Consider the following 23,902-nt stretch of genomic DNA (forward strand, 5'->3'; position numbering starts at 1 on the left):
ACAATTGTAGTCATGAACATTAGTCCTGTCACCATAGGAGATAACTCATTACTGACCTCATCAGCTGAAGTCTAAACATGACAGATGAAAAGACCTTAAATGTAATATACTCAATAGGTATATGGTCTAGACCTTAAATGTAATATAACCAATATGTATACGGTCTAGAGACCAATTTCAAAATATTTGCCCCAACACAGGAATATATGCCACTATTTGGTCATTATAGAATCTGTCAAAAAAAAAAACTATTTATTTAAGCTTTTGACAAATGTTATTCCTCGACAATACGAAGAAAGAAAATGAAGATGGAGGGTTACGGGAAATATGAATTTAAAGTGAAAATCTACCTTGCCCTACTTTATTAAAACATCTCAAAACAGACATAATCTTTTTGATACCATACAGCGATATGTATCCCAAGGTCCGTGAATACACATTATATGAGAAACAAAATCTTGCTGGCTTAATTAAAGGCGATAGGGACCTGAACCAGCATCAAATATTACTTCTAATCTTATTTACAAAAAACAACTCGCTGTAATGAGACGATTTCATTGAACAATGCTAACGTACATCATACCGTGAAAAACTCCAATCTAATGCCTTATCCTTTAAATCAATATTAACGCACCAGACAAGTAGCTGTTTTAAATTCTTACAATATACTGGATTTCGGGCCGACTGTAAGGTTGATTATACTGCATTGCAAACATTAGAGACATCTCACTAGATTTGTCCGGATTTAAAATAATACTGTAATGATATAATATATTCTCATTCAGAAACGTTTTCCAATCATTGTCATTGTCACGGAATGGTGTAAATGTTGTTAATTAAATACATGTACTCGGGTTTCGTTTCTTTTCTCTGTACAACGATACCCGAGGGTGATTATAATATGGTCTATGTATTTCGAAATCGTGAGTACGATTCGTCCTGTGCCACACGTGCAGGATGCCTTTGATAAAGAATAACTAAAATTCTAAAGGTATAAATACGTTACTACATGTAAAGGACCTTTACAATACTAATGGTTTTGTCAGCAAGCGGCCTGCTAAAAGGATTCGCACAACTCCAGCTGTAGGGGTAGGTAATGTTTTGGGTTTTAAGTGATAACTAGTGTATTACCATATTTGCCTTTGCATGTTTGTTATAGTTTTCTTTACATACCATAATGCGTGCATTTTTTTTATTCTTGTTGCGACGTAGTGCAGGACTTATATTGGTAATGTAAAGCTACATTTTTTAAAAGAATTGTTTACTATTGTCTTATCAAGCAGGGTTAGGTTTACTATTGAACCTCTGTTTTGTAATTGCCATTATAATATAATCTTTTTAACTTCCCATGTATAACGTCCTTACGTTATGTCTGTACCAAGTTTAGTACACTGTATCGGGTATATTTTCAGCTGAGTGAGTGAGTGAGTGAGTGAGTTTTTGATGGTAGGAATATCCAGGGTGTCCGGTGTTGTCAGAGGGTAGAAACGTCCGTGTGTCCGGAGCGTTTAAGGTGCCGGAGCGTCTAATGTCTAGCGTCCGGAATGTCAAGAGTGACTAAGGTGACCCAGCTGTAGAGCCGTCAAAGGACCAGGGGGTCCGGAGGGTCTAATATTTCAAGTGTCCGGAGGGTCTAATGTTTCAAGTGATCATAGTATTCCGAGGGTCCGGAGTCTATATTGGTTGTGAAATTGATTCGGAGGAGCGGTGGAGCGGATATGGTGCACGGGTGACGGAGTGCATCTCCACACATGTATTTTTAGCTGTATGCTAATTTTGGGTTAGTAAGACCCAGTGTATTATTCAGGACTGGAAGGATAGATTGTATATCCGTTCTTGTTTAGTGACATAATTTCGCTACCTGAGCGAATACATTTATTTTACTATGTGTAAACGCTTACATTGTTTACTATTTGAGTGAACTATATTCATCTTTCCATTATTGAATCATTTGTGAAATCATTTATCCTGTATTTTAGGGTCACTGAACTAAATTTATTTGTATATTTTTTCCATCTTTGAAACTGTGCGTTTTTATGTTAAATAGATCCAATATTTGGATTATAAATACGCACACATCTTCATAATCCACTACTCATATAAATCGCCACGTTAAATCATATATATGTGTCGTCAAAACGTGTTCTGTTGTTAATCCGAAATATCCCACCCGGTTATCTTGTTACAGTCATGCGCAGGTCGGTCTCATCTTAACTAAACATAAAAGACCCATATCAAAATTGATTCATTTTAGGTCATTTAAACACACTGCAAGTTGCCCATAGTCACCATTTTATAAAAGTAAACAACTGGATTTAGCTTTGAAAATCGTTATCGGAACATAATTTGCTATACAAACTAAAATATGCTTTGGAATGAGGCAAATTTTGCTATTCAAGTTTAAATTTTCTTTCTTTTTCATTTAGAAAGAGGAACAAAATGTATCTGTATTTAAAAATATGTATTGTTTTCTTGAGTGAAGCCTCTTCAGTTCCATATCAAATTTTGAGCAAGTCTATTGGAATATTAGCGTCCAAAATTGTTTTGTAAAGTGACCATGTACATTTTTTATTATATGCAGTTACAAAACATATTCAAAATTTGGCATAGACTTTTATTCAGTCATATCTGTCAACCCATTTCAATGAAAGCGCAAAGTGGTCTCTATAAGGCCTATGCTGTCTACAACTCGTTTAGGCTGCAAGAAAAAAGAAAGAAAGAATGATAAACACAATAATGAGAACAATATATGCCTCGGTTATTACCATGCAGCTAATGCTCGTCTATCGGCGATTGTCACTGGACTAATCCGTTCATAATCTCTTGATTTGTAATTTGCTACTATATTTTTAATATCGATGTATATGCTGTAGTACGGTAATGGCAATTAAAAAACGCCGGTCTAAAGGTGTGGTGGACGTAAGAAAATACAGGAATGTGTTGTCCTACATGATCAATTTCATCGAGCTGGACCTAAATATCAGTGCTAAATCCATCAGTTATATACCAGTCATCATACAATAGGGAACATTATTACACAAGGGATTATTGATATTACAAGCGTGTGTGTCGTTTAATTCAAATTTATAATTGTCAAATCTTGTCAAGGTATAATTGAATCTAACTAATCAATCAAGCTATTCGTATACAACAGCGCTTCTGTATAGAAAGGAATCTATGCATGTATACATGTATACAGATTGAGGGCATCTTAGCACAAACCTGCCTATATAGTGTCATTACGTTAAGGTTAAAATGGGCATACAGTAATCATGAAGACAATGAGGGTAAACTCCTTGAAATACAAAGTAAACTTCTCTGTATAAACTGCACTCATTTCAAAAGTTAAGACCTCGGCTGGGACGTACTCACGGGGCATGTTCGATAGAGAAATGATTTGCCGTCATTAGTCGCCAGGTCGGAGAGCGAGGTGAGCTCATTTGGCATCGAGAATGAAAGTATCATGCTTCAACTGACGGCGTCCATGGACGGCAAGCACGTATCATCAACTACTTTATAAAATGGTCACGTATATGCACTCTGTAAAAAAGTGTTTTCTTTTATACATTTGGCAAAAATAAACAGAATTGAAGACGCCACATAACGTCAACAAGTTTGATACGCACGCAGATTTGTTTTGCCTATAAGAAAACACATCTCACTGAACCAGCAATCGTTGGCTACGAAAAAGAAAGCAACTCAATCTGTTTCACCGTAATCTCTATCTGGTCGCAATTACCACACAAATAAGTGGTTTTTGAACGTCATTTGGGTATAGAAGTGGTGGGTTTAATAGGAAACAGATATAAATACTATTTTCCCCGATCGCAATATCTATTTTTATCCTGGTTTGACTAGTTTACAGAATTTATCCCATATAGTACACTTCCGAATGAAGTATCCTGCCATTCCTAAAAATGTATTGTGCTAAACCGTGCAATCACCGCTCTTATTGTGAGGAAAAAATAGGGTTTATTCAGCAAATTTGATAACATTTCAGGAAATAAATATTTAACAAAGATCTAAAATATTGCACGTGTCGCGTGATCGAAACACAATGTCAAGATTTTTCATCTTGGCTCTTTTCTAGCTAGCTAACATGATTCAGTGATAATTTAAAGAAATTATTAAGCTGGAATTCTCATCTTATACATAGTTCTGTCTACACGATTGATCAATGTAAATACAGTAGCAGACATTCATGCTCCAGATTTAAATAACACCAAATTTTGTACTTTATACAAATACCAGATCTCACTATATTTGTTATTGTTTTCAATTACGTACAAACACCTATCCATCAAGTAAACGTGAAATATATTTTCCAATACTTTCGACCTCTTACTAGGATTATCTGTTGAAAGTTGCTTCAGTTTTCAGTTGCAATACGCTGGTGACAGGTGCCTGTCCAATAAGGATCAAATCTGTAGCAATCCTGCGCCCTCGAGAGGCACTAGTGTCATTTAGCAGATTATAATTATACAAAATTGTATTTTACACAGGCTTAATTTAATACATTATGTGTTCGCTGCTTGTTATCTACCTTTTCTAAATTTATTCCAATAAGCAGGATACGTTCTAAAGGCGAGTGTAATAATATATAGTAACACGTCGGCAAGTAGTCGCTAACAGACACTAGCGTAAAGCCTATGATACGCCATCACAAAATATAGGCTTCTCAGAGATGTCTCTGTATCCGACGATTTGAAATATTATATGTGCCGTTTGGCACAAACAGTATGAGGTGTTTTGATCTCTTTTAGCAAATCTCTCTTATGGTGGAGAATATTTATTTAGCAGTCTGATTAGTAGACGTGTTATTCAAGATCGACAATGTCAAAGTGTGGCAAGAATCGTTGCAGAGGTCCAAAACAGAAAAGGCTTTCTCTACTGAACTAGCTTAATTTTCGTTGACTTTCCAAAAGAGAAGACATTGTTACGTTCATTTGTGTTTTAATTTGTTTGATACCATTAAACCTGCAAAGATATTTACTACAAATGCTAATTATCAATGATTTCTTATATACTAGGCTACGTTCAAATGCAAATTTGATTCCAGTCTGAAAAATAGATATCGGCGTATAAAAATTAAAGGCTAAGTTTAAGGAGCACTGTCAAAAGTTAGTTTTATTGTATTTTATAAGTTTAGTTGATAATGGTGGAAACATAAAAATATATATATATATTATGTGTTTCTCTCGGGTTTTACTTTAAAGTGCAGCAAACTTATTTTGAATCCAACCATGAATTCTGTAGCAATATTTTGAGGTACTAAATGAGAAACTTCCTATCAATTACACTTGTGTTATTTAATTAAGGAGATTCCGAAACTGATGCTCTGTCGCAAATCCAAGGAAGTGGAATGTGTTTGATAATTATAACATCAATACAAATTGTATTAAACCTATGCATCTGGTCAGAAGGTGTTCTACGAAACAGTTTTAATGTATATGAAACATCACATGCTTAGATTTGAACAATTAGGTTTAGGAGAATAGCATGATTCATGATTAGATTTTATATGATGTTATATTAGTCTCGCGATGATAATGGTTTTCCCGCTAAGCTTATTTACATGAAACAGGTATGCAGAGCATTTATTGTCAGAGCTCTACTTTTTCACGCCCTGATGGCTTATAGAACAGTCCCGATGAGGCATTGTGGATAGCTTAAGAGTCTAGTAGCCAAGGCAGCAGCCACTGCAACTCAGTGGCTAACATTACTTAAATAATGCGGGTTCGAATCCTACTATTGATTCAGGTCGGTTACTCTGATGATGCAGATCACTTTACTTCAGCTGCTTCGACACTTTGACGTTTGTGCAGGATTGACAAATTTTTATTTTTTAACACGATCATGTGCAAGGCATTTGGATCGGATACTGGGTGGCAGAAATGAATATACTCAGCGAATACAGGGGTTCGAAATAATTCACAAACATCTGCATTGGACTTGTGTACGTGAGAAAGCTTGCCAGTAGATTGCCGTGTGTCTTTGATTCGTCCCGGGGTTTACCCGGGTTTTCTTTCCAATTAACATACAGAAGCCATGTATGACCTATGATATGCTGAAAATGGCGTTAAACCCATAACAACAACAACAAAACGTTTGATATCAGTCGACATTAGCTAACACTGACAAATTAATTCACACATATATTTGCAGACCATCAAAACATAAACGTTAAATTGAATAAGTGTTAGCAGAGATGGAGAGAAACTTGTAATGATGTTGTGTGTGTGCGTGCGTGTGTGTACGAAATGGAACGATATATGACATATGTATCTGCCAAAGCCAAAACAAAAATCCAAACAATTCTGGCCATTATTATGAAGCTGAACAGTAGTGTCCCTATTTGCAACTCCAAGATAGGAGCGATGCAACTGTTACGATTACTTTTTGTTGTGGAAATTGTTGCGGTGAACTTTGGGAATATACGTCGTGTCTGTTCATTACTTTGTTTTCTTATCTACATACTTGGAAGAGGAGGATAGAGTGATCACATCCGTTTGTCCTTGCGTGTGTTCGTTGTCACATGATTAACCACTACACGAAAATTCACCAAATTCGGTACGTTGGTTGCTTATAATGCAATCATCGGCGAGGGAGAAATGATTTTTGGGCCTTTTCTGTGGCATCTCTTGGAGAAGATCAAAAGATAAATTGTGAAACATCGCAACTGCAATGACATTCAGAATATTTTATTACCAACCTGTGTACATGCATTTGTAGCAACAGGACACATAGTATGTGATTGAGATTCCTGCGTGATATTCCGGAGAGGGAATAAGACGAGTTGAGTTTTGGGGGCGTTAGCCAGTGGAGGAACATACAAAGGAAAGCGTGGAATTTGCAATGGCAAGCCACAAAAGTACCTCGATTTTATAATCCCAACTAATCTTGATAGACTGCCAAATTGCAGATTATATTAATGAATGGATTATGTCTAGAAATAATATTGGCGTATGTGTTCAAATCTGAGTAGCAGAAATTAGCATACAAATATTAACTGTCGCTACACCTACCAATATGGTGACATTCGCACGATTTATAATTTATTCTAGATTATGCTTGCGTAGGAAATATTTTCCTCCTTTATCTGTACATCTTGGTAACACGCACGTACGATATTGTTTACATTGACATGCGTTAGTAGTTATAGATCTGCCTCGATTGCAGTTATATTTAACGAAAGTTCTGAAAAGCTGATAAACACTCGTTCACGAAATGAATTTTATTAGTTCCTTATCGATCATGATCACCTAGATGTTGATGTTATGACATAATCAGATGTAAGTTACCACAAGCTGCTTTTTTGTATAGTTCATGCAATGAGGTTATTTTACATTTAAATACAGTGCTTAAATCGATTATCAAGTAAGGTGTTCCTCAAAATTTGGTTATGAGAAACTGTACGTTAGATTCTTTGGCAATATTACAGTATTTCTACAGTCCTACCTTCCTTTACCTGATTAACTGACCAGACTTTATTTGTTTACCGAAATTGAAGAGGATCTCCGAAAAGAATAACATCTTCGTTCAAGCGTAAACTAGTCGTTTATAATTTAAAAACATTAAGAACAAAGATGAGCAAAACGTGTAAGTCTCTCATGCTAAACCTCCAGATAAACTGACCATTATTGGACTAATAGGGCAAGATAGAGAAATTTTTCTATAGGCTTCATTCCGCTGAAATTTAAATGTTTCATTTTCCTGTCTAATTTTCTGCTCAAACGTTTTCTTTGTCAAAAAGCACTTGAAAATTGAAATAAATGTATACGCATGAAACAAGATTACTCTTGGCTTCTATTAATCATTTGTTTTATCCATTACTTTTTCTTAAAACAGTTCACTGATAATATGCTTTAAACTTGAATGCAAAATGTATTATATTAAAAAGATAACTTTGGTGACTGAATTCAGATCGTACTGTGATGGATACAGTATAATAGATTCAAACGATATACATTTCTGATGAACGAGTGAGACTTCACTTAAAAGAACGTTAAGTTGTTATTATGTACCATCATAAACGCGCTGAAATTCATCAGTGTAATATATAATTTTCAAAACTCTTGCACATACTCCCTAACAGCTAACAACAAAAAGGTGAAAACATTCGTCCCAATATTTTCTGTTATCAAGATACTATGACCTTATCATTTTCTTTAAAGTCTGATGAAATATTTCCAACGCATCCTTGCTTTCAGCTGTTGAATATCTAATTCATATATACTTGGCAGATCCCTGGCATGAAATTAGAACGTTGATCAGATTCCACGGACTTACCAAGGCCAAAATGTGAAAAGACTTTAGTTTTAGTCTCGATATTCCATAAAGGAATTGCCTCTAGAAACCTTGTCGACTCACACAGTATGGTCAACAAGTATTGTTTGCCTGACTTCATCTTAGGTAAGTAAGAAACCTACGCAGTCTACCATTATTCCATTAAACGGTTCGTTAAATGCAACAATTGGTTGCAAATAATCCTAGTGTATCGTTTGATTGGATTTTTCAAACCATTTCACAAGTGTGGCAAGATCTACAATATTTAGCAACATCATTCTTCAATTTCAGCTAAAAAAAAATGACGCAAGATCTTGTGGTAGGTTTTTTTGATCCTAAATGTCCAGCCATGGGTGTTTCATGGGTTAAATTTAGACTTTCCTGTCCATATGACTTAGGTACCATACTTTGATATCTCAATGACCACCCGTCATCAGTGGATACCACAGGCGGTCTCTATTTTCTTAACGGAACCGGTTTTGCAACAAAAAAAGTAAATTGGTACCTGTTCAGAGTCAGTTATGCTAATAGCCTTCTGAAACAAACAGTAGATCTCAGGATAATTTTAGAGCCAAAAAGTGAGTAGTTAAATCAGGATCATATTGATCAATACCTTTCGACTGTTAGGACAAAGCTTAAGTAACGTCATCAAATCCTGACCAATACATGTGTCAGCCAGAGAAATAGTTTCCTGATCACCTTTATTCTCAAAGGGCTATTTCTGTCCTAGCCCTAGTAACTACACAAACAGGGTATAATCAACGATTTTTTATATCAAGTGTTTGATCCAAACAAAGCTTGTCAGTTACCAGTGGATAAATTGCAACCTTATCTCCAGCTCATTCATTGCCTAGCAATAGTAATAACTGAACGTCCTCAATGGGCCAAACTTCACAGCATCAATTGTCAGTGGCCCTTAAATGTAGCTTGATGTTAAATCAACATTATAGAGGGGAATTTAGATAAATCTGCACTGTTATCCCTGAACAAGAACACTTTCGGACGAGGAAGACTTCTCATACAGAGGCAAAGTACCTGGTAACAAAATATTTTGAGAACCTTCTATGTCCCTATATATTTTAATAGGGATATAATTGGTCGAATCACCAATAAGTGATACCGAACCTTTGAACATGAATTACTCATAACTTTTCATAACTTAATCTGAATGGGGTCTGTTTGACCCATCCAAATCATTGTCCCCAATAAACGACCATGACCTTGACCTATGAGAAACACGTTCATTTGGAACTGTTCTATATTTATTATGTTGATCTTTTAACGGAAAGCAGTCTGATATAACGTGTCATATTTTCTTGCAATAAGTGCACGTAGGAAGATACAAGGATTTCTAATAAGTCTTATGAACCGTTGGACTGTTATTAGTTGTACCAGATTGAAATGTGTATGTACTCATTTGAGACTGATTTGATTTCCTACTAACCATCTGCTGAGAGGAATATTTATTGACACTTGAAACTGTATGAGCCAAGGAATATTCGTCTGAAATTGGCTGAAATTTGGAGCTGTAAGAACTGCGCGCTTTTAAGTATGTATTTTAACTTGTCAAAGGCCTCCTGACATTTTTTAGTCCAAAGGAACATGTTTTTCTTGCTCAATAAATTTGTCACGGGTTCAGCAATTATACAAACATTGGAACGAAATTTCCGATGGTATCCATCCACACCTGAAAATCGCATCAGCTGTTTTTATTAACAGGCACGGGAAATTCAGAGATAGCCTTGACCTTAGCGTCTATTGGTTTAACTTGTCCATGTCGCACAATACGTCCTAGTAAAGTTACACTAGCAGGCAGAACTCGCTTCTAGAAATATTAATTGTCAAACATGCATCTGTCAGTCTGTCAAAAAAATTCATAATTGTTGCTAATTGTTCTTTCCAGGTGTCATTGTAAATGATGACATCATCGATGTAAGCATTATAAATGTCTAGGCCAGAGCTAATCATATTCACGAGACATTGAAATGTACTTGGCGACCCTTTCATCCAAAATATACATAACATTTATCACTTTGATAAAATAATATTAGAATATTTTCATGTTCCTCATAACCAGATAGTCATCCCAGAAACAGAAGTATCATAAGAGTATAAGTATATAATACGTATGCAGATACATATAAAAAAACTAGTTCTTAATGATATGTAAAAAAAAAAAAAACAAGAAATAATTCAAGATTGTAGATGCTTCAACTGCTTCTTGCATACCGACTAATATTCCTCTAAGTAAATTGTGTGCAGAAAATTTGTGTTGTTTCTAATCCACTGGCTTAAATCATAAAAAGACTGCTGTATAGTCGCACAGTCCCGAAAAAGGTGAATTAATGTTTGATGTGAATCCTTACAAAAAGAACATTTATTATTATTTGCTATTCCAGTTGTTTCTAGAAGGATGCTCCTTGCAAAAACTGTATGCAGTAATTTTTACTGAAATCAAATTTGATTACGATCTTTTGTATTTCTGTATGTTAATGCAAATGCCATGTCCAGTTATATTGGTCTGGTAGATTAAATTACGTTTTCCATTTAACTAGTGCTTTAGTTTCTATTGTTAGTGTGTCTTTTACTAAGATACTATAAATATATCTGCAACCTTTCTTAGTTTTCGGGAGAAGTAAGATATTTTTGCAATCCAAGGTTTATCATAACTTTCTGGATGGCATTTGATATATAATATATTCATTGTTGATTTCACATAATTAAGGACACGCTACATATTGTAGAAAGTTAGATCCAACCTCATACACTCCATTCACCTTTTGCCATGAAATGAATTTTTTTTATTAATCTGGACTATGTCGTCTAAAAAGTATACCTTTTTCAAACCATTTTTTGATATATATATAAAAGACGTGACTTAAATATTTTCATTATTCATTAGGGCCTCAGTAAGAAAATCTGAAAATGTCTTTAATATAAACTTTATGTATATGCTATAAAAAAATAAAATCATCATTCCAAAATATATTTTCAACATATTTTATGTCCCTTTCTACATAATTGATACCAAACGTATCGAAATCCTTCAAAACATTAAAACAATGAAACACGAGTTCACTCTATTTTTTACTTTTTGTAAGTATTCGTCTGACCTTGGATGTTTTGAGAGAACAAATGATATTTTTAATTTAATCATTGCAAGTTCCCCTTCTTCATAAATATTATTTATTACTTTTATTATTTTTATCCTTATTTTCCCAATTGTTCCTCTCACAAGTACTTGCATATTAAACTATTTTTAATCAACCATTTTGGAGGATTTTGCAAACTTATAAATATTTGATTTAACTTTGTTACAATTTAATTTACTACTATAGTTAAGATTTATCATGAGCCTTAAATCTGTAGAAACTATCACTTATAACTTATACTCTACAAACAAACAGCTGTTGCTGTTTATCATGCTTTCTATCCATATTTTTCTTGTTTTCATTAAGGCCGGATGTCATTGCATTGAATTTTAATGTGTACATTGTATTTTTAAGAGTTTATTCAGATCCATCCAAAAGCAATTTTGTATATGTACTAAAAATTATAAATTCTTTTCCATCTTTATTAATATCATTTATATATTTATTCTTTTTAATCATTAATGACTGTATCTCTGCACAGAGTAAAAATAAATAAGGTGAAAAGGGATCGCTTTGTCTGAATCGTCTATATATGAAACCAAGATTAGATATGCCGTTAACAGTTACATATGATTTTATATCGTGATAAAAAGTTCACATCAATTATCCAGTTGAATTACCGAAGTTGAAAACAATTAGTACTGTAAATAAAAGTTCCATTTCCACAGAATCAAAAGATTTTTAGAAGTCAATCTGTAGTAGTATACGTGGTATGTCACATTTTTCAGTGTAGAACATTTCATTGTACACTGCTCTTCTATTTTCACAAAGAGATCTACCAGAAATAAAACCATTTCGCTCATCACTAATTAAGTACGGTAATATTTTAATCCTATATGCAATTCATGCTGAGGCCACTTTATAGGTAGTATTAACAAGAGATATTGGTCTCCATTGTTTTAAATAATATTTATCCTTATCGCCTTTAGGAATAGAAGTAATAACATCTTCCTTCTGACTTTCTGAGAAACTATTTATTTCATGATCAACGTTAAATGACCTGTCTAGTAACTATAATAAATCAATCCAAACGAATTTTAAAACTGCATCAGAAAATTGATCAGAAACTTCACGAATACAATTTTTCATATTAGTTAAGTAAGATAAACCTTCAGAAAAATAAATCTTGCCCGCTAATTCTAAGATGCAAATACAATTTATTGGTACCTTTGCCTTTCACGCATGAAAGGACATCATTAGGGAGGGAGAAAAGATAGAGAAGAGACAGATGAAACAAGAAGCACAAATGGGTAAAATGCTTTTATCTTCCTTTCAGTATGAAAGAGCCTATTGATAATTTCTAAGTTTAAACATTTATAATATATTTGCATTTTCTACAAAGAGTTCCACAATTATATCAAATACTTTAGCAACAAAGAAAACGAGTAGAAAATTATTTAAATTGCACAACGAGAATACCTAAATACTTTTGCAACAAAAGAGAAAAGCTGTCATAAACACCATTGCATCAAAAAATGTAAGGAAAACTATACAAAGCCCCGAGTGGCAGATTGGTCTAAAGCGCTCTCCGTTACGGATCACTGCCATCTCACCTCTGCCTACGTGGGTTCGAGTCTAGGAATCAGCCAATGTGGGTATGTGAGAAAGATGGCCAGTAGCTTCTCGTGGGTCGGTAGTTCTTTCCGGGGGTTTTCCCGGGTTCTTCCTCCACCATTAATACTGGCTGCCATGTATAGCCTATCGTGTGCTGAAAAATGACGTTAAACCCTACAACAACAATACAAAGCACGTGGCATGCAAACAATATACAATACTAATTTAATAATGATAATAATAAAGGTAATACATGCAAAAGGGTTGCAAGTAACGCAAAAAATGCAAAAAGCATTCGCCAGCAAAAGAAAGCAGACAAAAGTCTTACCTGTTACATGGCAAAGCATGACAATACTATGACATGGCAATGCAACCTAAAGATAAAATAGCAGCTGTAAGGCAATAAGTCAAATAACACGACCCCAATTTAATGTTGGATACATTTAATGTTGGATATATATATATATGTATGTGTGTGTGTGTGCTGACATCGTTGGCATCCTTCCTTGTTTCCGGCCACACATCTAAGTTTTTCCTCCCTTATTCTTGTCTGAAGTTTTTCGTGTTAGTTTAATGGCATGAGCTTCCCTAGCCATTCTCCCTCTTTCTGTTTACATAGGGACTGGCAGCTCAGTCACTATTCTTTTCTTGGAGCCTTGCCAGTTTTCAGCACAGGACAACACCAGTTCCATCTCGACGCAACACAACTTAATTTTATTATAATGTGTACTGGACCAAGAGTTTTAGTATGCGCTCTGTGTGCATACATAAAGCACATGTCGTGTAAGTACTCTTTAGTTGTTGATACCCAAGTCTTTATCTAGAACTTATTTAACCACTTGATATATATTCTCCCTAGGATCATGATGTTCACCCCGTACGACATAAGATTGTATTTTTTTCCCATGCTACTCCAGAAGAAATTTTACCTCTAGATCTTTTGACGACTCTTTTATCTTCTTATGCATGGTCTTGAGCTCTGGCTTACTATCGTTCTTGAGCTCTGGCTTAAATCTCTCCTCATTATTAGTGATTTTAAGTTTCACTGCTTTTGTCTACTCCTTAGCAGCCTGGGTTATGTTCTCATTGTGCTACACTAATTCTTATATCATTCAGAATGGAATCTACGTTTCTGTAAATAGCATGATATCTTTTTTTTTTCTTTTTCTTTTCTTTTGCTTTCTTAACATGCTCTTCGAATATTTTATGTGGTACCGATTTCTCAACGGACATTTCTGCGCCAGTTACATGAACACATTCAGTACCAACTTCAGACACACCCGTCAAATTTTCCAGTGACACTTCCGCCCCATCATATTTTTTCCAGATTTCTCATTAACTGCAATTTTGTGTGATTTGTTTTAAACTGGGCTGACATACACACGTTCATACATTCTGTTTCAATAGCTTATCTATATCAATTTTAGCTCCGATTCAACAGTTTGCTTTCCAAACTAAATACTAGTTACACTGTAGTCCTATAAGGCGCTTTTTTTACGAGATACCTTACTAGGCGAGCCCAACACAACTGATTCCCGCCAAGGCGAAACCGGGGTAAATTTCTTAATCATAACAGTAGTATGTTGTTTCATTATTATTAAATGAACGGGTCTAATTAATACCACTTAATGTATATGTCCTTGCGTTAATAAAACAGAAGAAACAACGAGCAGCCAGCGTAACAGGTCCCACGTAATAGCTCTTAATGTGTGATGTGGAAGACATCACTCATTTTTTAACAATTCTTTGCTTAAAATCAGATGCGTTGGAACTTTAAAACAAACGGTAAAATAATATTTATATAGTTAAATAAATGAAAATGTTTTATTTTCTTTTGCATCTATATCATGTCTTTCCTTTGTATCATGTTTTATAAGTATTGCGTCATTTGAATAGCGAGTCATATTACAGTAACACTCGTATTATTCAGAAAGACGAACCTCGAGAAGAATGCTCAATCTTTTGCATTGTGTAGGTTAGGAAATCCCATTTTGGGATGTACACTTTCTCATTCGTAAGCATTTTCCTTCTCGTGTTATTGAATTCTAATGATTCCATTAACCATTGGAAATGTTAATGCTATCTCGATTAATCTTATTCCATTGTGTTGCCATTGGTTGTTCTAGAGGAGTTGATTAGAGTATTGATTCGACACCTTAGTTGTACAACAGGTCTTTGCTGATGCTTGCTGAACATTTCTTCAAAACCGACTACAATACTGAGGATAAAATGTATCATACAGAATGAAGATGTGACTTCGCTTTGCATTCTTTTTTTTTTTCAGAAGCCTTTGAACCTTTGCTAAAATGTTTATGCTGTTACATATACAAATATATTACCTTGCATATAACCCTGCGGTTGAAACTAGTAGTTCATTAAAGAAATGGTCACATTTTAACCCGTGTCAAGAGACTATCCATGAGCTTTTCTTAAAATCGGTTATTCTTTTATACAAGTTTTTTTTAAAACATCGTAAATGCCAAATATTAAAATATTAAAATCACATTTTGTCTCTTAAATAGGTGGTCTGTAGCATAAGTCGACTTATTATCGTAGTACGTGTAAGTTACAATCAATATTTCCAAATATTTACCCCACATATTTATACAAACAGATTTTTATATAGGCAGGCAAGCTTAATTATTCAACCACCTACCAACTGTTTAATGTTTCGCTTAAAACGTATTTCTATATTATGTTTTTATAATACATATTGTACGGATTATTTAGCAAATGACAATTGTAATGCTAAAAATTATATGATCCTAGTTTGTACTATAAGAGGAATCACGTATAGTGTGTACGACGTTTCATTTATAAGTTCCAAGGTCGTGCTGATAAATGCAAGTGACCATCACCAGATCCGACAAAGACTGGCGTTTTTGGAATGGAGATCACAGGTTCCCTGAATCATATACACGTGAACTTTGATCACTTACAATGAGTATTTATAAATACCATGAGATTCAAAAGCTTTGTATTTCATTTTTGCTATTGCGTGTTATAATTTTACATAAAAGGATTATCACACGAAATCATTTATTACTGGTCTTGTAAGATTTATACGCGGAGATAGATTCATTTATTTATTTTTAACCATTTGTTCTAATTAGTGCGCTCTAAAATTCAAAGACTATTTGGATTTGAAATAGCTGTACGGATTTATTGCTAAATATTTAAGGACATTTGGATTTATAGATCTATTTGAATTATCGTGAAATCATATAAAGAACATTTGGATTTATAACAGTACAATACAGTCATCATTCAAAATTCATTTGAATATATACGGATATACTTGGAACTATTCGAATTGATAGAGGTTTTTTGTAATTAAGGATTTCATTCTGTAAGTTATCTTTAATTCTTTCAATTTGTGTTTTAGGAACAAAAACATGATTAAATTATATGTCGGTCACATCTCTTTCTTGTTACGTAGTTTAAGACCCTAGGGTTCTAACGGTACTTTTAAAAAAAAATTAAATTGTGATATAAAACAATATAATCCAAGATTGTTAACCCGTAATATTGCGGTTTGATTTTAACCTTTCTAAATGAAGAAATGTAAGTAGAATACACACATGTGTTTAATTGATTAGACATTAAACATTAGAACAATATCGTTGATTCCTTTCGTTTATTGATGATTAACAGAGACATATGGGGACATGCAGAATTTAGCGTTTAAAATGTCGATAGATTTAATATTGTCTACCATTATGGGGACCATGAGAATTTCGTGTTTAACAGGGTCGTATGTTTAACAGTGGAAAAACTGGCCACAAGTCGAATTTTAATATTGACTATGGTACTATGGTAATAGATAAATTTACGGACGGAGAGGAGGATGCGGTCAATAACACGTTCAATAACACGTTCTTTAAGGCAATGCCAAAAGGATGTAAACCAGGATGGAAAGAGGATAGGTGATGATCATGCCTATCTACAAAAACACACGTCTTACAACAGACAGACAAGTCGTTAAAAAATAAACACATGAACACACTGCCTTGCGCTGATTTTTTTTAATAATCTGTCTCTATCTATCCATCCATACTGCACACATAGTGTCGAATGGGACACACTGAACAAGTTTTCAAAAGAGCAGTGCCTTCAATAGCATGAAAAAACAAGCAGGACTGAGTAATATGCTTTGCATAACTATTTATTACAAGACTTTTAAAAATATTAACAATTGTTTGTTTAAACCTTGTACCCTTGTCACAAATTAATTTCATTATGTGCATAAATACTGTTTGGAAAACACAAACTAGAAAATACTCACGCTCAACCAAGTAGAAATTTCCCTGAAAGTACATGCTAGTGACAAAAGCATATATAAACAGCTTTAAAACTGCATTTGGAAATGTGGCAATCAATTTCTAATTCGGGAGAAAATGTAAAGATGCCACAATATATTTAATATCAAATCAAGTGTTATACTTTTATTCGATTCTCTTACACTGTTTCCTGGTTTATGTAAATGCAATGACAAGTTTATCACATTTTATCAAAAAACATGGTCTAAGTTTTTAAATCTGCATAAGCCTTAGCGTACTTAAATTTCAATTAGGGAGTTTTATTTCCTGTGTGTTTGGTTAAGACTTCAAATCGAAAGTATTCATTGCCCAAGAAATGAATCACTTTAGCAATGAAACGGAAGTTTAATATTGACCTTGTGAATAATAGTCAGTGATTGGAGGAAAGGGGCGAATTAATGAATAAAATAAAATAAAATGCTTCATGAGAGAGAGAGAGAGAGAGAGAGAGAGAGAGAGAGAGAGAGAGAGAGAGAGATCAGATTAACTGTGTACATTACCACTGCGGTCACCACGACCGAGAGTCGCTACAGCACACGGTTGAAAGTCGTACTGTAGCACTTTACGCTGCAAAACACCAGATCAAATCTTTCATTTCCATTGCTTTCCTTTGAGAATAGATAAATTAGATGAGTTAATGGAAATGATTATTTCGGCTTGGCTCGGGTTTTGTGGCACATCAACACAAGTAGGCTATATGTTGTTTAATGCCGTGGGAATGGAATAAAGTGCTGAACCAAGGACGTATCACGTGATCATTCAATGGTAGGATTAACACCTAAGTCATCTTACAGTCGCGAATCCGCTAAGCTAAGTACTGCATTATAGTGGCTTTGGTCTCCATTAGTCACCTCTTATGACATGTGGGTAGATATATTGGCCTGGTCTGCAGTATCAAGCTGTCAAGCAGGTAATGGAAAAGAAGGAAAATGTTTTCATTCAAATTTTGGATTGAGATGGTGAAGAATGTGGTTTCTACATTATTAAAATTGGACGGTTTATACATGCAACTATCACTAACTTGTACGTTTAATGAAATTTCTAGCCCTGTATTGCTTTAAAATCTATTTAAATTGATCTCTTTCTAGCATTTAGGTATCCATCTATCTTTCAATGTTAGTCTCCTCCACCATAATAAATTTTCGGAGCTGTTTTCAGTCTCCGCGAAATTACGCATCTGTTTTGGAGCTTTGCGCTTTAGATGTACTTTTAGTAGTGATCATTTCAATATAATGATATATAGTGGAGTAAAACTCGAGATCAACCTGCTCCACGTTCATAATTCTTTACTGCCAATAACACTTAGCACTCGATGAAGTTGTCTCTTGGGACATTACACAGTACATTCATAAATGACATTATGTATTTCGCTGCGAAAATGGAATTAGTTTAAAAATAATAATAGACCTGTATAATTAATGCATTACTTGGCTTTGTAAATACTTGCATACTACACATCTATTTGAAAATCCCGATTTCTCTAGTTTGCAGATCGACCGTATTTCACAGAATCTGCAATCCCGAGTGACGTATAGGCATGTTACATGTGCAAGTATAAATTTGTTTGGAGTTTGTTGAGTCTTCTACTTATGACATTTATTTACAATAGAAGAACAACTAATATACAGACATTCCAATCTAGAAAAGTAAAGTGGGATGTACTTTACGTTATTGTGTCAAGATTATAACAAGAACATATGTAATCTAAGTTGCACAGCTGGTTGAGTAAAAAGTACAGGTCATGTGCTTTTACTGACATTCAGTGTGATCTCGTTGTTTTAGATACGCAGAAGTTACAAACGTTTTGAATGGGTCTAAACCTACTATATTAAATTACATGTTCCGAAGAAAACTTAAGACTTCGGCTACTCTACCAATTATAGTTGAATTGGTTTTTTTTTGTGTTGTTTTTGTTGTCGATTTAGATAATATTCGGTCTGTATTTAGTCAGTGAATTTATTTATAAATTCAATTTAGTTATTTAGTTTTGCGATACAATTATCAGAAGATGTTGGTAAAAATGGATAAAACTGTAAAATATTCAAGTGCTAGCGAATGATGTTTTGTCCAACTCATGTAAATAATTTTCAATGTAAAAAAATTCAAAATTTCACAATATTATGACGCATACTGACAGTATGATACAACAACGAATCGATCATATAAGCTTGTCATCAAATTGTATAAATTGATACCCTTTGACACGATAGTCAACGAAATTATATTATATTCGGCATTCTTGAATTTTGACTCATTCATTCTGTCGATCATTTTAGGAATAGTCATTGAAAGTATGTGTATGCATGCAATACGTCCGCCGCCACTTTATACTTATGTATATCCATGTCTCATTTTGGACTCTATGCTGATTCATGATTTACTTATGATTCGTGAATTAAAGCTTTACAGTGTGAGCAACTTTCATCCTTCTGGAAGTTGCCGTTAACATTAGGATATTCTTGGAGTTCACCATCAACACACATTACAAGATACATGTATAATATTTACTGCAGAATAGAGGTTGTTTCGGTCTTTACCTTTTGGTCAATGGTGAAGTTTAAGATTTTCCGAATGTTAACGGCAGCATCCAGACTCAGTACTTATCGATTCGTCAAAATAGGCTAGGAATTGTTGAATTTTCTCCAATATGTCATGTACTTGATAAAGTGTGTTGAGCTGTTTTGAAAACTGATATTTTCTTGAAAATGGCTGGTATAAGCTGTACAGTAGAAGACGAAAATAAGACAAACTAGCATGGTTCGAAATGCTGAGGTGTGCGGATTCGTGTCTTCCCTTTGTGTTCGATTCTTACAGGTTGGACCACCCCCACCCCATATCCTCTAATACATAGATACTCTTAATTTTCTTTCTAATGAGCCCCTGTGAAAATAACCAACCCCATTTGCTATATAGACTGTTCCCAAGGAAACTTCCATATGAGCGGAATCTTCTGTACAGAAACATTGTTTTATATATGTAACAGCTAAATCCCCCCCGGGGGGGGGGTAAGCGATTGCTAATATAGGATCTTCTGTCTCCATACTCTAGTAACTAATTGCAAACTATATACCGGGAGAAAATCGTCCGTAACACAAAGTATTGGATATGTAAGCAGCATTTAAGAAAATTAGTAGATGAAAAGACAATAATTTAATTTCGTTCATTTGTGTACCTATAAAGCAGTACCTTCCGGTTCAAGTACTCATATCGGCCAGAAGAAACAGGATATTAATGGATGTGTGTGTGTGTGTGTGTGTGTGTGATTTGGATTTTTAACGTAGCTTTAACAATTTTTCAGTTATATCGCTACGATTTCTGCAGTATGTCAGTTTATAGTGACGTCTAGCACTGGGGCATTATGCCGCAGACATGTAGCATGATATCCGACCCAGACGTATTATCCTGACACCAGGCCGACCAGTCCTAACACTAACCTCTTAACGCTGAGCGCCTAGCGAGGCAGCTGTGTTTACCATTTTTGTAAGTCTTTGATATGACTCGGTTGGGGTTCGAAACCGCGACGCCCGCATCAATGGCGGACGTTCGAACCACAAAGCCACCGGAGCGGTCTCAGGATATTAGTAATTTATTGTATAAAGTTCTTCCTTTTCATCCACTGGGTTTAGTCTTCTTACAATTACGAGAAATGAAGAATATTATATTCACGTTGCACTATAAATATTTAATTTCACATACTAAAGCAATTATAGGTTACTGTATTTGAATGGGAAAATATGAACGAATTTTTTTTTAATGGAAATGCTGCGCGACCTTGGGAGTGCTGTATATCCATCCGACATAACGAGTTGATATTTTCCTGTACAAATGCAGTAATCTTTATATTATATGCTCATTTTCTTATTCTACCTAAGGCTTAATTATGACAACAAAAATACACTACAAGAAACAAAGTAAATGAATGTATGCCGTATTCCAAACTAAATACACAAGCGCAGATTCCTTATTATACAACAACATTATTAATGCGTACGTAACTCCGCCCTGATAAATTTGAACTTAGTCGCTCGCTAGACGTAACTTTCGACAGAAAATGGCGTTTTGGTCTACACAAAAATTGAAATTTTGAGTCATATTGTGAATGAATGCGCATTGCAACAACTTTTCCATTTGATTTGGAATGAAAAGATATTGGTATTTTTGTCGCTTTTACGAAATTTCGTGATTATGGACTGGGTTTATGTGTCATTTCTGCATGAAGTATATCGTATTCCAGCAGCGACGGAGCAGCCTGTTGACATCTGCAAGTGTGTTTCTGTTCTATAATTGAATGTTTGAAATCGTAATGTAGGAAAGATATGAAGTCTTTCAATTGCAATTATCAAAAACATGCTATGGAATATAGTGTTTATTTTATTATGAATGCAGTAAGGAGGATGTAACTGCACTTGGAATATAGTCGAAATTACAGTCGTTTCGAAATGTGTAATCGAGCTTGAGAACTCATGCCATGGCTCATTTAATTCGTATTTGCAGAACTAAAAAAGTACATTCTGAGAAAATTCAGGATGTAAAACAAGAAAGCACATTTTTAGGAAATTCAGGATGTAAAACTTTAAGTATATTTTTGTTATTCCTATTACCAGCTAAAGAAGACAGTTTATGCCTTGTCACTTGCATGTTATTTGTATGTATCCGGAAATTTTATGAAATCTGGTGTATATCGACCGCCTAAATCCGAAAAATTGTATTAAAAATGTTAACGCGAAATATAGCAAAGCAGCTGGTATGTGGCATTCCACAAAACATCTGCTTTAGTTAATTCAGAACCATTTTTAATCAACTAAAACATAAAGTGAGTGTTCATGATTTGTTTACAAATCAAATGTGATGGGGTCTGCGTCCACTGTTTGTTTGCAATAGAAAGTCTTTCTTTCATGAATGCAATATGAAGTGCGGGCGAGTTCAATATCGTAATATATTGCACGATTCTGACAATGTAAAGTTAAAGGTAAAAAAAATGAGCACATAATAATATGTGCATTAATGTAAAAAGTATGTCAACAAATAGTATTAAGAATCAACGGATTAATACAGTGTGAGGCTTATTTACTTGATATGTGTCAAATATTTTGTGAAACAGAAATACACTAATATATGGACAAAATAAACCTATTTGGCATTCCAAATCGTGCAATTCATTCCGTAAATATGTTATATATAAATCAAAACACTGTGCTCTATAAAACAATGCGTATACAATAAAAATTCCATCTTGGACGTAATAAATCTCGTTTTTATCCAGGAATATGCATATAATAATGAGATTTATTCTGTATGAGAGGAATTGTTTTATTATTCGCAATAATTTCCATATATCATTGAAAGAAATCTCATGACTATGCTGGAATTTCCTTATATTACTGAGGTTTATTTGTATAAGTAAAGCTCTTTATTAATTGTTACATATTAGACGCCTATTTTAATGTCCCAAACACTTTTGTAAATTTGGTGTAACAAAAACTATTGTTATTCATAGAAATCATTTCTAGTTCTTAATTACGGGGAGGGCGGACCGTCATAATAATGGAGTAACAGGCTGATAGGCATTAGGTCTTTTAAAAGGAAAAACTAAGTTTCTTTGTTGCATGCATTTTACATGTTTATTTTGTTGTGTTGTACATGAATACGTTTTTTGTTTCCTTTTATTTCGAATAACGCTTCTAGAGGATGATATTTTCGAAGCGTTCATGTGAACGAGATCATGACCTGATTAAATTTCCCCTGCGGGAAAATTTGGCGATATTGCCTAAAATGTCATGTAAGATTACTAAATGCAACACATCCTTTATTTTTGGCACCTATTTTATTCTTTAAATTGCGGCTAGATACGTACTACTAAAAGGTTGTATATCTACAAAACCTATCACAAAATCGATTATAAAACAACATATAAATGAATTGGCGACCATGAAAACAATACATTACAATCATGCAAACTCAGCATTTAAAGCAGTTTGTGGTTTTCAGCAGTGGCTGAGATACAACTCGCACGTGATTATAAGGGATATGCGACAATTTCTTGCAAATGCGAATTTTTGAGGTCCTTCTGTGTCGTCATACACCGATAATCTGGCCGTGATAAGCAAATGCCACAGCAATATTGAATGACCAAAGTCATACATGTTAAAGCATTTAGTATTTAGTAACGTGAATAAAGAAAACAACCTGAGCTTTAATTTCAGAAATCATAACAGAGTGTTTCATTACGTTACTTTACAAGTAACATTTTGATTTTCCTAATGCGTCATCAAATGACGGTTTGAAAAAACACAGGGAAATAACATACATTATTAGTAAACTCTGATATCCAGTATATATGAGTAACCAAAAGTATTTGGTAAATTTAACTGGGAAATAATTATTCCGACCTCAGTAGGTGACAAGTAGTTAGAAGAATTACATTTTATTATCCAGACTGCAGAAAAACGAGAGGAGATCAGAATACATAAACCGGTTTATATTGAGCTTACGTGTACAAGTATTTATTTGGGAATGACTTGGATTTTCACAGCTTAATCGTTCTGAAGATAAAAAGAAATAAAAAGGATTAATGTAGAGCTTCACATATCA

Source organism: Sinohyriopsis cumingii, chromosome 2, assembly GCF_028554795.1.
Source record: "Sinohyriopsis cumingii isolate HCF-2022 chromosome 2, ASM2855479v2, whole genome shotgun sequence".
In the NCBI taxonomy this organism is placed as follows: Eukaryota; Metazoa; Mollusca; class Bivalvia; order Unionida; family Unionidae; genus Sinohyriopsis; species Sinohyriopsis cumingii.